Source organism: Petaurus breviceps, unplaced genomic scaffold (assembly GCF_028583685.1).
Source record: "Petaurus breviceps papuanus isolate PSGF00001 unplaced genomic scaffold, PetGlider_PUasm1.0 90696, whole genome shotgun sequence".
Lineage (NCBI taxonomy): Eukaryota > Metazoa > Chordata > Mammalia > Diprotodontia > Petauridae > Petaurus > Petaurus breviceps.
In genome coordinates, this window is record NW_027187314.1 from 792984 (window position 1) to 806127 (window position 13144).

Here is a 13144-nt window from a genome sequence, read left to right on the forward strand (position 1 = left end):
GGCTGAGGTCCTCTCACCCAGATTCAGTCTTAGATAATGTCTTTCTTATGGATAACCAGGGTTCAAATAAAGAAAATGAGGATAAAAGGGGGTGGGGAAGGATTGAAATGAGGAAGTGAGAGATGTAAGCAGGGGTGTAGACCCACTTGGAGGAGGGGTTTAAGTGTTTTCTGTGAACCCTGACCTGACCAATGGCATGCAGGGAGGGAAATTCCAATTAGGATGGGTTTATAACTTTATAAGCTTTATAACTGTTTGAAAGGATCATCTCCTTATGGGTCGTGTGGGCTACTGCCATCTCTAGCAAGAGAATAATTAATAAAATCTTTCCTTAATTCACTGGGAGTCATGAGGAGTTATTTGGTGAGATGATTATTTCTCACACCTACTTCAGTAAAGAGAAATTTGAATCTTTCCAGGGAAAGTAAGAAGGGATGTTGTATCATTTAGCTCCAGTTTAGCAAGAGCAAAATGCATTTTATCAGAAATGAAGAAGCTGAAAATCTGGGTTGTGACACACTGTATGTAACAGAAGTATAGTGAACCCACACTGTACTGAATAAATAAGAGCTTAAATTTTTTCTTAAAAAAGATGCATGCTTAATAGTAGAACTCTGTGTGCCTATATAAAGCAACAAAAAATCTTTTCAGCACCACCCAGGAGGAAAAAGAGTATTCAAAATATTTTCGAGGACTGAAACATAACTTTAAAAGGTAATGAGTAGAGGTAGTGGAGGGGGAAGAAATGGAAAGGGAGGTAGTGAGGGGAGAAGACAATTCCCCCAACCCTTGTGAATTCCATTTCATATTGGTCATGCTAGTGACCTGTGCTCACTAAATTCATTAACTACAAGGCTAATACAAAGGGTGATTGAAAAGAACTAAAAGTTTCTCTGTTCACTAAAATTAATGAGTTCCTTCTAAAAAAAGAATAAAACCACCCGGGGGCAAAAAGCAGGGGGGGTCTTTTGGTCTTTTTGTTGATGTTTGTCATGGAAAGCTGGAATCCTAACATTTGCCAAGTGTCCTTTCATTAGGACTACATCTATTGATTTCATTAGCAAGAGGATTGAAGAATATACAGATGGACAGGACTGTGCTATGGTGCACAGGATAGGCTTCTGGGGGGTATACTGAGTTGTCCTATCCCCACCTGCCTCCAAAGGTTTGATTTGTATAACTTTTAAAGAATTATTTCTATTCACATCTTTTATTTTTTATATTACTTTATTTCAAAGGCAACTCACCCCTAAAGCCTCCACCTACAAATGGAACCATTGACCTTCCCAGGGCATAGTATAAGTTTCTGAAAAAAGTGTGACCAGGGGAAACATCTTCTGTTTCCATAACGGTGCTGAAGAAACTAAGCCTGTTGGGGGAAATGAAGGGCATGGTGACAACATGGTCAAAGGGCTTGAGCAAATCACTAAATTAGTCATACACTCAAATCATAATGTGGCCCTTTGTTTTCTCCCTCTTAGAGCTTAGTCACAAAAGTCCAGTGTTGTCATGGGCACAGCTTTTATGAAACTTTTGCCAGGAACACTGTAACAGCCTGGCTCTCTTGAGTTTTCAGTGGTTCAGTTGTCATAGCACACATATGCCCACAATTCAATCAGCAAGCATTTACCTACCATGCTAGGCATTATGCTAGGTACTGGCAATGAAAAGACCAAAAAAATCCAAATAAATAATCATCCCCCACCTTCAAGAGCCTGATATTCTGTAGGGAAAGACTATCTCGAAGTTTCTCTGTACCATGGTAGAAAGCTTCAGATATAGAATCTTGTTCCAGCAACAATCACAAAGGAAATCTCAAGAAATGGGTCCATTAAATTAGAAAAGCAGAAAAAAATATATTTATCCAAGTGTACAAACTCTTGATTATCAAGATAAAAGCTCATGTACAACATAACAACAGCCATTTTAAAAGTTCCTGCTATGTGAAATGAAAAAATTCAGAGTCTGAGTCCGGGATCAGAAAAGGATTTTATTCTTTCTCATGAGAAAGGGCACTGTTGCTCTGAGGGAGTACCAACTTTCTCTTGTCCTGATCCTAACTCCACCTCTAACACCTGTCCTACCTCACCATTGGCTGGTGAGACAAGCTCACAATCTTTCTAATTGGTGCAAAGCAGTTTCAATCCTTCATTATGTATTTCCTTTCATCAAATTTGGAAGTGCCCAATCAGAAGTGGACTAGTGTGGTTTTATTTCAAATCACCTCATTTTGGGGAAATCATGAGTTACTCCTGAGACCAAACTGGTTTACAAAGTATGGAGAAGAGATAGGAATGTAACAGGGAGTTAAAAGAAATGAGGAAACTTCACTGTGAGTCATCACTCACATTGCCATGTGCAGACAGCACCAAACTAGGCACTGGGAGTGATTAAAAAGTTTAAATCTGAATTCTCTCTAACCTCAAAAGACTTAGATTTCATTAGTGGACCTCCTACATAAGACCTTCCTTATTCTCCCTAGCTGTTAATATTACACCCCATTCCCTACAAACACACATGCCCAAATTAACTTTTTTATACTGTATTTATTTTGAATGTCCTTATTATATGTATATAAATTATCTCCCACAATAAAATGTAAGCTCCCTGGGGGCAGGAACTCATTCTTTTACACACACACACACACACACACAGTGTTACTATCTAACACATAGTAGATAGACATTTGTAAATGCTTCTTTATTGATTTATAAGGCCAATACAGAAAGTCATTATAGATAATATTAATGACAAGTGCAAGAGTTACTCTTCACCAGATGTTCATCAATTGAGGAAATGGCTGAACAAGTTGTGAGATATGATTATAATAGAACAGTTTTGTACTATAAGAAATGACAAGCAGAATGGTTTCAGAAAAACCTGGAAAGACTTACAAGAACTGATACAGAGTGAAGTGAACAGAACCAGAAATCATTGTACACAGTAACACCAATAATGTACAGTGATTAACTGTGAATGACATAGCTATTTTCAGCAATACACTGGACTCAGGATGAAAAATTCTATCCACATCCAGAGAAAGAACTGATGGAGTCTGAATGGAGATCGAAGCATAGTATTTTTAAATTTTTTAAATTTTTCTTGTTGGTTTTTTTTGGGGGGTGGGTCTATGTTTTCTATCACAACATGACTTATGTGGAAATATGTTTTACATGACTGGATATCTATAACCTATATCAAATTGCTTCCCTCCTCAACGAAAGGGGAGGGGAAGGAGGAAGAAAGAGAATTTGGAACTCAAAATTTTAAAAAATGAATGTTGACATTTTTACATATAATTGCAAAAAATAAGATGTTTGAAAAAATTAAAAAAGGAATTATCACTCACCCCCAAAGTAAGAGCTAAGGGAGGTCATTATCAATGGTGGGGGAAGAGGCAGCAAGAAGAAAACATTTTGATGGACTTCAAAAGATAATTAGTAATGCAATAGGCAAAGATAGAAAGGGGAGCATCCCAGCACAAGAAAACAGTATTTTTTTTATTTTTTATTTTTGCCTTTTGGAGGGCAATTGGGGTTACTTGTCCAGGGTTACACGGCTAGTTGTGTGTGTGTGTGTGTGTGTGTGTGTGTGTGTGTGTGTGTTAAGTGTCTGAGGCCGGAACCGAACTTGGGTCCTCCTGACTCCGGCATTTTACTCACTGAGCCACCTAGGCACCCCAAGAAAACAGTATTAATGTAGTCATAGAGGCAGGAGTATGCCAGGTACATTTTTGGAGGGTTGAGGCTAATTTGGAAGGAGCATAGAATGTCTGGAAGGGAATTACATAAGTTAAGACAATGAAGGTAAAGTGATAATGAGACCACTACAAAAGAAATAATAGTCACTTAAGAATTTTGAGCAGAGGGATGACTAATTCTGTGAGTAAGAAAGATTATTAATAGCAGTTACTGATATCTACTATGATTGTCTGCCTTACAGCAATCAATACTTTTTTTTTCTTATTTATAGAACTATTATTAAGGATCTGTTGTAAGTAGGAGAGAGTGGTGGTAGCAAGACTTGTTAGGATGCCATAGTCAAAATCCAAGAATGAGGGACTGGGGAGGGCTGGTGGCTGTGGTAATAGAGAGGAAGGATGGACATACATTAGAGGTTCTAGAGATGGAATCATTAGGACCTGTTAACTGAGTGAATATGGAAAGTGAAGGAGAGAGAAAGCCAAAAGGAACCCCAGGGTTCTGCAGATGAAAGACCAGGTAAATAGTGATGCCACAGATAGAAATAGTCAAGTCAGGAGGAGGAGGAAATTGTTCAGTTATGAGAATATGAGGTACTGGTAAGTCATCCAAGTGAAAGACTTAGAAGGAGTCGAAGATGTAGATCTAAAGATTATAACAGAGATCAGGATTTGAGGCCTAAATTTGGCAGGTGGTACAGTGGATAGATTAATTGGCTCAAATTCAGTCTCCAACACTTTCTAGCTGTGTGACTCTGGACAAGTCATGTAACCTGTTTGTCTGTTTCGTCATCTGTAAAATGAGGCTTACAATAGCATCCAGCTCCCAGGGTTGTTGTGAGAATAAAATGAGATAATAATTACAAAGTGCCTGGCACATATTGAGTGTATAATAATAATAACTATTATTATTATCATTGGAAGAATCAGAAGTTGAAGCTATAGTAATGAGTTAGATTCTCAAGGGGGAGCATATAGGGCTAACTACAGATTACTGGAAAATTATCCCATTATGAGGTTGGCAGTCATTTTAATAATATTACATTTACACATTTTTCCAAAAGTATTTGCACATTTCTCAACAGTGAAAGAAATGTTTATTTTCTCTTATATTAATAATCAATTATTAATTAGGAACCAGGCTTTTTTGATTTCTTCATTCAGCCCCTGTAGGTCAACCAGTCTCTGAAGGTCAAGGCTGATAGATGAGATTGGCCTAATCTTCAGAGTACATACCCCTTGATCTTGGGCAGGACCCTACCCAACTAGGAGACCTTATTCTGGTCTAGAGTGTAAACAGAATCTGATCTGTGTGAATTTCTGCCCTAAAACATCAAGTCTATGTTCTTGCATCCCTCCATTGGAATCTCGAGCAACCCAGTTCATTAGAGCAACCCAGAGTGGTCTGGGTAGAGATGCATTCCTTTGTCCAGATTGCTGAAGACGGCTGAGTTTCAAGATCAAGCCACATTCTCAGCAGGAGGAGCTGGAGACCTTTAGCCCACCTCCTCATCAATATGCCCAGCCACTCATTGTTACAGTCAGAATTGATTTTCATCTGTCAGGGGCACCCCCTTCTCTAAAAATATGTTAAGGCATTCAGTATCTCCATTAGGTGTTTTTGGTTACCTCAAGAGAAACCACTGACCACCAATTTATTGATTATCAGCTGTATTAATTAATAAATTGATTATTAATTACCTAGAAATTTTGTCTTTCAGGCTTTTCATCCATTTCAACAGTATGCTAGGCACTTTGGGAGAGACAATGTTTACAGAACATACAGTACCTACCTTCAAGGAACTTTTGATCTAGTTGGGAAATAAAACACTATATCACTAAGCACATTTGAGAGAGATAAAACAAAGTGTTCTGGACGGTCTGATAAAGAAGAGTTATCATCAATGAACAGCTCAGTCCACAGCTCAGTCTGACAGTCACTCCCAAAGCACTTTAACATGACCTCTTCCTTTCCTCATCACCAGCACTTCCATTATTTTCATTTTGTTACTACCTCCCAGATCCCTTTCCTAACGTTTTCTTCCAGTGCCCCCATTCTCTCATCATCTCCCAAGACAGTAGAGCACTGACAGTGCCAAGGGTCTCAGACATATATCAGAGAGGAGCCCCCATCACTGGGTGCCTCTGTGCTGTACCAGGCCAGCTCCTGAGTTACCTGTATCTAAGGAGAGTCCAACTACTGCCTCATCAGCAGCCTATGATTTAGTTATTTTTTTTTCAGAGCATGTAATGATGTGACCAGAAAGGAAATACGTCAATATTTATTAAATACTCTCTGTGTATAAAACACTGAGTAAGAAACAAAGAAAAAAGGAATATAAGAGAAAGATCTTTTATTATTATTATTTTTTTTACTTTTAGCTTACAACACTCAGTTCCACAATCTCTTGAGTTTTGAATTTTCTCCCCCTCTCTTCCCCCCCTTTCCCCCCATGGCATGTAATCAAATATAGGTTCTACAAATACAGGAAGACTTTTTTAAAATGGGATTTATTTGTTTATTTTGCTTTTTGGAGGTGGGAAGGTAGGGCAATTGTGGTTAAGTGACTTGCCCAAGGTCACATGGCTAGTAGGTGTTAAGTGTCTGAGGCAGCATTTAAACTCAGGTCCTCCTGACTCCAGGGCCAGTGCTCTGTTCACTGAGCTAGCTGCCCCTAAATGCGATATTGAATGATTATATTCGCATCTGATTTTAGAGCCAAGATTCATGGGCTGGTAAATGTTTAATAATCAGTTCTGAGAGGGAAGAGGGGAGTATAGGGTTACCCATGACATACTTTTAGAGTTTAATCTGCATTATTAACATTTCCTTTCTTAAAACATAACTTTTTAAAGTTTAAACAAGCAACAAAACAATAAAGCAACTTCTGTAGCTTTTCCTTTTCTTAAGCATAAATCCTCACAGTGAAAATTGAGCCATTGGCTCCCCAGCATACTCCCAGGCCCCCAGAGACAGAACAAAAGTTTCAGCATGTGAGCTCAGGCCAGCTTTGTCAGACCTATATCATATTATCTTCTTCATGCTAGTCCTTCTAGGAATCAGTGAGTAACTACAAAGGGTGTAGAGTGCTGGGTCTGGTGGTGGCTTAGTCCCATTTCCAGTATTCATTAGCTGTATGACCCTTAGTAAGTCACTTAACTTTTTACATCCTCAGGCTTTTTTTTAATAGCTAGCATTTATACTGCTTTAAGGTTTACAAAGTGATTATCTCCATTAATACTCACAACCATGCTAAGAGGTAAGTGCTATTATTATCTCCATTTTACAGTTGAGGAAACTGAGGGTGAGAAAAGTTAAGCGATTTGTCCAAAGTCACACAGCTAGAATATATCTAAGGAAGGATTTGAACTCAGGTCAAGCCCAAGGACTTAGTTTTGCTCTGTTGGGCTAGCCCTTGGCATTATATTACACAGGGGTGAGTAACTTGTGGTCTCAAGGCTATATGTGGCCCTCTAGGTCCTCAAGTATAGCCCTTTGACTGTTTGGCTTCAAAGGGCCACACTTGAGGACCTAGAGGGCCACATGTGGCTTTGAGGCCTCAGGTTCTCCACCCCTGTTAGCCCATGGCCAAATCTACTATGTAGGGGCCTTCTCCCTCAAACTACTGGAGAAACCACAGAATTGCTAGAAATCCATTTGGAGCCCATTCCCAGGGGCTATTCAAAAGAAATAAAATTTGGGATTTACTCCCATTTCAACTCTGAGTGTGGAGACAGATATCTCAAAAGGGATATCAGTACTGATGACATCTCAGCTCTAAAACAGTCATTTGGAGAGTCATAGGAATTGAAAGGATGGAAGAAGGATTTGGAGATATAACTATCATCTGAAGCAAAAGGTTATCTATATCATAAGAAAGGGAAAAGGATCCATAGGCAAAAAAATATTTATAGCAGCTCTGTTTGTGGTGGCAAAGAACTAGAATTTGAGGAGATGCTCATCAATTAGGGAATGGCTGAATAAGTTGTGATATATGAATGTAATGGAATACTATTGTTGCACAAGAAATGATGAGCAGGTGGATTTCAGAAAAACCTAGAAAGACTTACATGAACTGATGCTGAGTGAAGTGAGCAGAACCAGGAGAACATTGTAATAGCAACATTATGTGATGATCAACTTTGATAGGCTTAGCTCTCAATGGACTTAGCTCTTCTCAGAAATACGATGATCTAAGACAATTCCAAAAGACTCATGATGAAAAATGCTATTCACATCCAGAAAAAGAACTATAGAGTCTGAATGCAGATAAAAGCGTACTATTTTCTCTTTTTTGTTTATTTGTTTGTTTTTTCTTTCTCATGGTTTTCCCCTTCTATTCCAATTCTTCTTTCACGATTTGACTAATGTGGAAATATGTTTATTATGATGGTATGTGTATAGCCTATATCAGATTGCTTTCCATCTTGGCGATGTGGGGAAGGGAAGGAAGAAGGGAGGAAAAAATTAGAACTCAAAATCTTATAAAAGTGAATGTTGAAAACAAAAAAAAACACATTTTTTAATTTAAAAATTTTTAAATAGAAAAAAATCTACAAAGAAAGTTGTCTATAAGAAACTTGACAAGTGGTCATACTTCACTGCTCAAATGCTTCAAATGACAGGGAATTCACTATCTTAAGGAGTTGCCCAAGAAGTTAAAAAAAGTCAAAAAGAACTTTATGTTCTCTATCAACATGATTAAGTATGAAGAGCATTAGAAGCTTTTTTCTTTCCTTCATCACTTAGCAAATAAATACAAATCACTATGATAAAGATCATTAGCAAGCTCTTAAAATATAAGTGGACTAAAGAAAGGAAAAGGCTTTTTATGCTTTATATTTACCTGTTGAATATATATTTGCCTAGAAACTAACATTATCCAATTCAGAACATCATAGAATTTAGAGGTGAAATATAGCCCAAAGACCAAAAAGAGAACTCTGCTGAGAGATGAACCATAAAGTAGTGCAGAACATCAGAAAAATCATCAACTATGGTGAATCTCCACATTGGGTTGTCAATAACCTCAAAACTGATTGGTTAGTTCAAATATCTCTAGCTTCCTTCTTCTCTCTCCCACCAACCCCAGCTCTGATTGGTATTTTAGGATAACAATGAGACAATGAGACAAAAAAGACTGTTGATAGCTTGTCCAACTCAGTTTTTGATCGGTTTGTTCAAGGGCAACCACTATCCCAAAGCCCATTGGTATGGGACTATCTGCTTATTAGTAGCAATGAAGGGTAGAGTCAAGAGCTTCACTTTTCAGCCAGTCCCCCTTTGGGAACTCTTCAAGTAGGAATCTCCCTTTGGGACTTTCCAAGCCAGTCTTCTTGGATCATAGTGAGTCAGCTTCTAGCTTTGAGAAAGAAGATAGAAGAGTTCAACCCCAGTTCAGGTTGCTAGAGGAAAAGACTGGAAAGACATGAGAGGAGCTGGAAGTCTCCATAATATCTCTACCCACAGCTTGCTACTCTTGAGACTTCAGGGAGTTTCCCTTGGGTGAGATCAAGAACATTTTCTCTTGGTTGAGTTCTGTATTATCTGGTATATATTCTCCTGTGTATTTTGTTTTGAGTCATTTTTCAATTGTGTCCAACTTTTATGATCCCATTTGGGGTTTTCTTAGCAAAGATATTGGAGTGGTTTGCTATTCCTTCTTCAGATCATTTTATAGATGAGGAAACTGAGGCAAACAGGGTTAAGTGATTTGCCCAGGTCACCCAGCTACTGTGTGACTGAGGCCGAATTTGAACTCAAGAAGATGAGTATTCCTGACTCTAGACCTGTACTCTATTCACTACACAGCCTAGACATCCCTTCTCCTATGTGTACCTTCTCTGATTTCAGTTTTACTATGCTTGCGATAAATGAGTTTGTTTCCTATTTGCTATGTGTGTTCATTGTGGAACTGGTATTAGGTGGGAAAGGGGTCAAGTCTTCGAGATAGAGGTTGGACTCTCCCTTCCCCTCAAAATAAAAAAAGAGATTAAAAGTTCCATGGAACCCATCATATCCTGTAGACAACCAATTATTTAAGGGAGAAGATAGGTATGTTTCTAGCCTGGTACCCCCTCTTTCTGAGGAGAGCAGAGTGGTAGCCTCCAGCCCTAAACTCCTACTTCTCCTCCTGGCAGAGATGAAAGTCTCTTTTGAAAATTGTGGAGATCCAAACCCACCCAGGGACCCCTTGCCCTTCTGTGGCAGAGTCTGAAATAGTGGTGGAGAGGAGCCCTGCTGGCCAGCAGCAGAACTGAGAAGGAAAAGTTAGGTAAAAAGATAGATAAAAAGATTACTTACCCAGAGGTTGACAATCATAAATGAGACAGGACTCCAGTATGGTGGAAAACAGAGTCAACTTTATTCAGCTAAGAGTCCAGTATATATAGTGTAAAACTGCATAGTCATCATAAGCTACTATCTTTGGGATTACACTATTGCCCTAGTTCCCATTCTCCTCATACGTGATGGCCATGCACTCTAGCCTTGTTATCAGGGTACGAGTACCAGGCAGGATGTTCCAAACCTCCCTAGAAGAGGATGGAGTGGTCCCAAGGCTTCTAGTTAATACTACATTGCTACCTTATGCTAGTTTCCCCTGAGAACACTTCGAGCATCCTTATCCTCTTCTGTGTAATTTGTTTTGCGTCATTTTTCAATTGTGTCCAACTTTTATGATCCCATTTGGGGTTTTCTTAACAAAGATATTGGATTGTAGTAGAGTGGAATATTTGCTATTCCTTCTTCAGATCATTTTATAGATGAGGAAACTGAGGCAAACAGGGTTAAGTGACTTGCCCAGGTCACCCAGCTACTGTGTGACTGAGGCCAAATTTGAATTCCGAATTTGAACTGAATTTGACATTTTGAATGCCAGGAGCGTGTACCACACTTCTCACAGGGATGTGAAGCCCATGCCTGTGAGCCTTCCTGGGGGATGGGGAACTGATCCGGGCCTGTTTAGCAGGGTCTTATGCTGAGAGGGCTTTTTCAGCCATCAGGGTCAGAGCCCCACTGGCCATGGTTCTCAACAGAAAATGATGGGAAAGACACTAGAAATATCTTTTTTGCCTCTCTTTGAGACACATACACACAAGGATAGTCCATTACTTCCCCTCCTTTTCCTTACACAAGAAACACACATGAAATGAACTTTGCTAGGCTCTTAAGGGCTACAAAATTTAGATAAGACATGGGTCCCACCCTCATAGAACTCACAGCCTGGTCTGTTCATTGGGTCTGAGAAACTGCTCAATGCTAGTTCCTGAACTTTCCTCAGAGTCCCTGACTCTGAACCCTAGATTTCCCCAATGGTTATGGGTTGTAATCAGACACTCTAATAAACTTGCAAAGTCATGTTTATGTATTCTTGTGATGTCACTTATCATTACAGGTTAATCTGAGGTTTGTATAACCGCCATAGTATAATGAAAGAAGTTTTGGTCTTAGGATCAGAAAAAGAGGACTTTAGTCCCAGCTTGGATATTTACTAGTTGTGTGACTCTAAGCAAGTCACTTAACCTCTCTGACCCTTTTCAACTGTAGAAGAGAAATAATAATACTTGTACTATTCACTTCAATAGGGTAATGAAGAAAGTTCTTTGTAAACCTTAAAAAATTAGAATATTAATTTGAGTTATTTTTAACCATACCCAGGAATAAAATCACTGTTATTGCTATTCTAAGATTTTAGGTTCTGGTACATGGAAACAGTGGTAGATTTAGAGTCAAAGGACCTGGGTTTGAATTTGCTCTCCTATTCACTATTTGCTTGACCTTGAGCAAATAACTTCTCTCTGGACCTCAGTGTTCTCAACTATAAAATGAGAGAGGTGGACCAGACGGGATGACCAGTTCTCTTCCTGCTCTGAATCCTGTGAGCCTAAATCAGAAAAAACCCAGCCCACCCACAGTCTAGTACCATGGAAGCAGAGGCAGTGTAAATCTATGAATCTTCAAGTCTTCTTGGCTTGTGTTGAGCTGAAACATGACTCCCTAACTTAAATGAGATAAAACAAGGTATCATTTGACTTCTTTTCAGACAGGTCTGAACTGTCCCACTTTTTTTTGGTCATTCTGCAAACACTGGTTGTAAAATTAGTGTTCTCATCTCACACACACACACACACACACACACACACACACACACACACTCACACAGAGATCATGGCCCAGGGCTTCTAAAAACCCTAGGTTCATACAAATTAGATAAAATCTTGAAGACTGAATCAAAGGTCGGTATATCTTTGGCTCATTATGCCCCCACCCAGAGTTTACTTGGGAAAACATCCAAATACAGTTTATCTATAGTTTGTGCTCATATTCCCACAACTGTGGATAACAGGGTCCTTAGCTCTTGAGCAAGCACTCAGGGTAACAAATGAATAACAGGTAAAGGACAGCCTTCATTTCAACCCACAGAAAATATAGAAGGTACAAAGGATTCCATAAATAAATGCAAGAAATACATAAAACACTGATAGTAGTCCATAAATAATCAATCCCTCAGTATACTTAGACTTACCTTTGGGACAAAACACCAACATTCTGGTGAAATCCTCCTTTCCCACAGGGTCCTACACAGTTTCTTCAAGACCTAAATGCCACACTATGTCTTTGAGTTCTTCTAGAGGGCAAATACACTTAGAATTACTTCCAGACAAGCAATTCCCTTCTGATTGAACCTGTACTATTAAAGTAACTCACAGTAATAATGGGAAGCAAAGTATATGTCTTATGTTCCCACATATCATGGCTTTATATGTCTCTCATATCTGTTCCCTTCTCTCCATTCACACAGCCACGACTGGGATGCAGACCCCCATTACCTCATGACTGAATTATTGCAATAGCCTTCTACTACCTGCCTCAAGACTCTTGCATCTCTAATGCATCCTCCATTCAGCTGAAGTAGTCTTCCTAAAGCTCATATCTGATCATGTCTATCTCCCCACTCCCACCCTACTCAAACTACAGTAATTCCCTGTTACCTCCAGGATCAAATGTAAAATGCTCTGTTTTGCATTTAAAGTTCTTCAAAAACTAGCCCCTTCCTAGCTTTCCAGTCTTTGTACATTTTACTGCCTTCCACATAACTCTGTGACCCAGTTAACACTGGCCTTCTTGCTATCCCTCCCACATGACACTCTATTTCTCCATGCCATACCTTCTCACTGACTATCCCCTATGTATGGAATGCTCTCCCTCCCTCTTCACCTCCTTGATCTTCCCCTCAAAATTCAGCTCAAATCCCACCTTCTGAAGAAGGCCTTTCCCAGTTCCCACCTCCACCTACCTAGTGACTTCCCCTTGAGACCACCTTCCATTTGCACATTTTCTTATGTACATAGTTATTTTCATGCTGTCTTGTCCATTAGAACATGTGCTCCTTCAAGGAGGAGACATTCTTTCCCTTTTTAAAAAATTATTTCCAGTGCTTA

At 39.2% G+C, this 13144-nt stretch overlaps 1 long non-coding RNA gene across 1 annotated transcript; it reads right to left on the reverse strand.

The window, feature by feature from the left end:
• Nucleotides 1-8850: 8850 nt before the first annotated feature.
• LOC138144268 (uncharacterized) lies at nucleotides 8851-10189 on the reverse strand. Its single transcript, XR_011163908.1, has 2 exons — nucleotides 10005-10189; nucleotides 8851-9063 (listed from the first exon to the last, which is right to left on the reverse strand). It is a non-coding gene; the product is annotated as an uncharacterized lncRNA (long non-coding RNA).
• Nucleotides 10190-13144: the final 2955 nt, after the last annotated feature.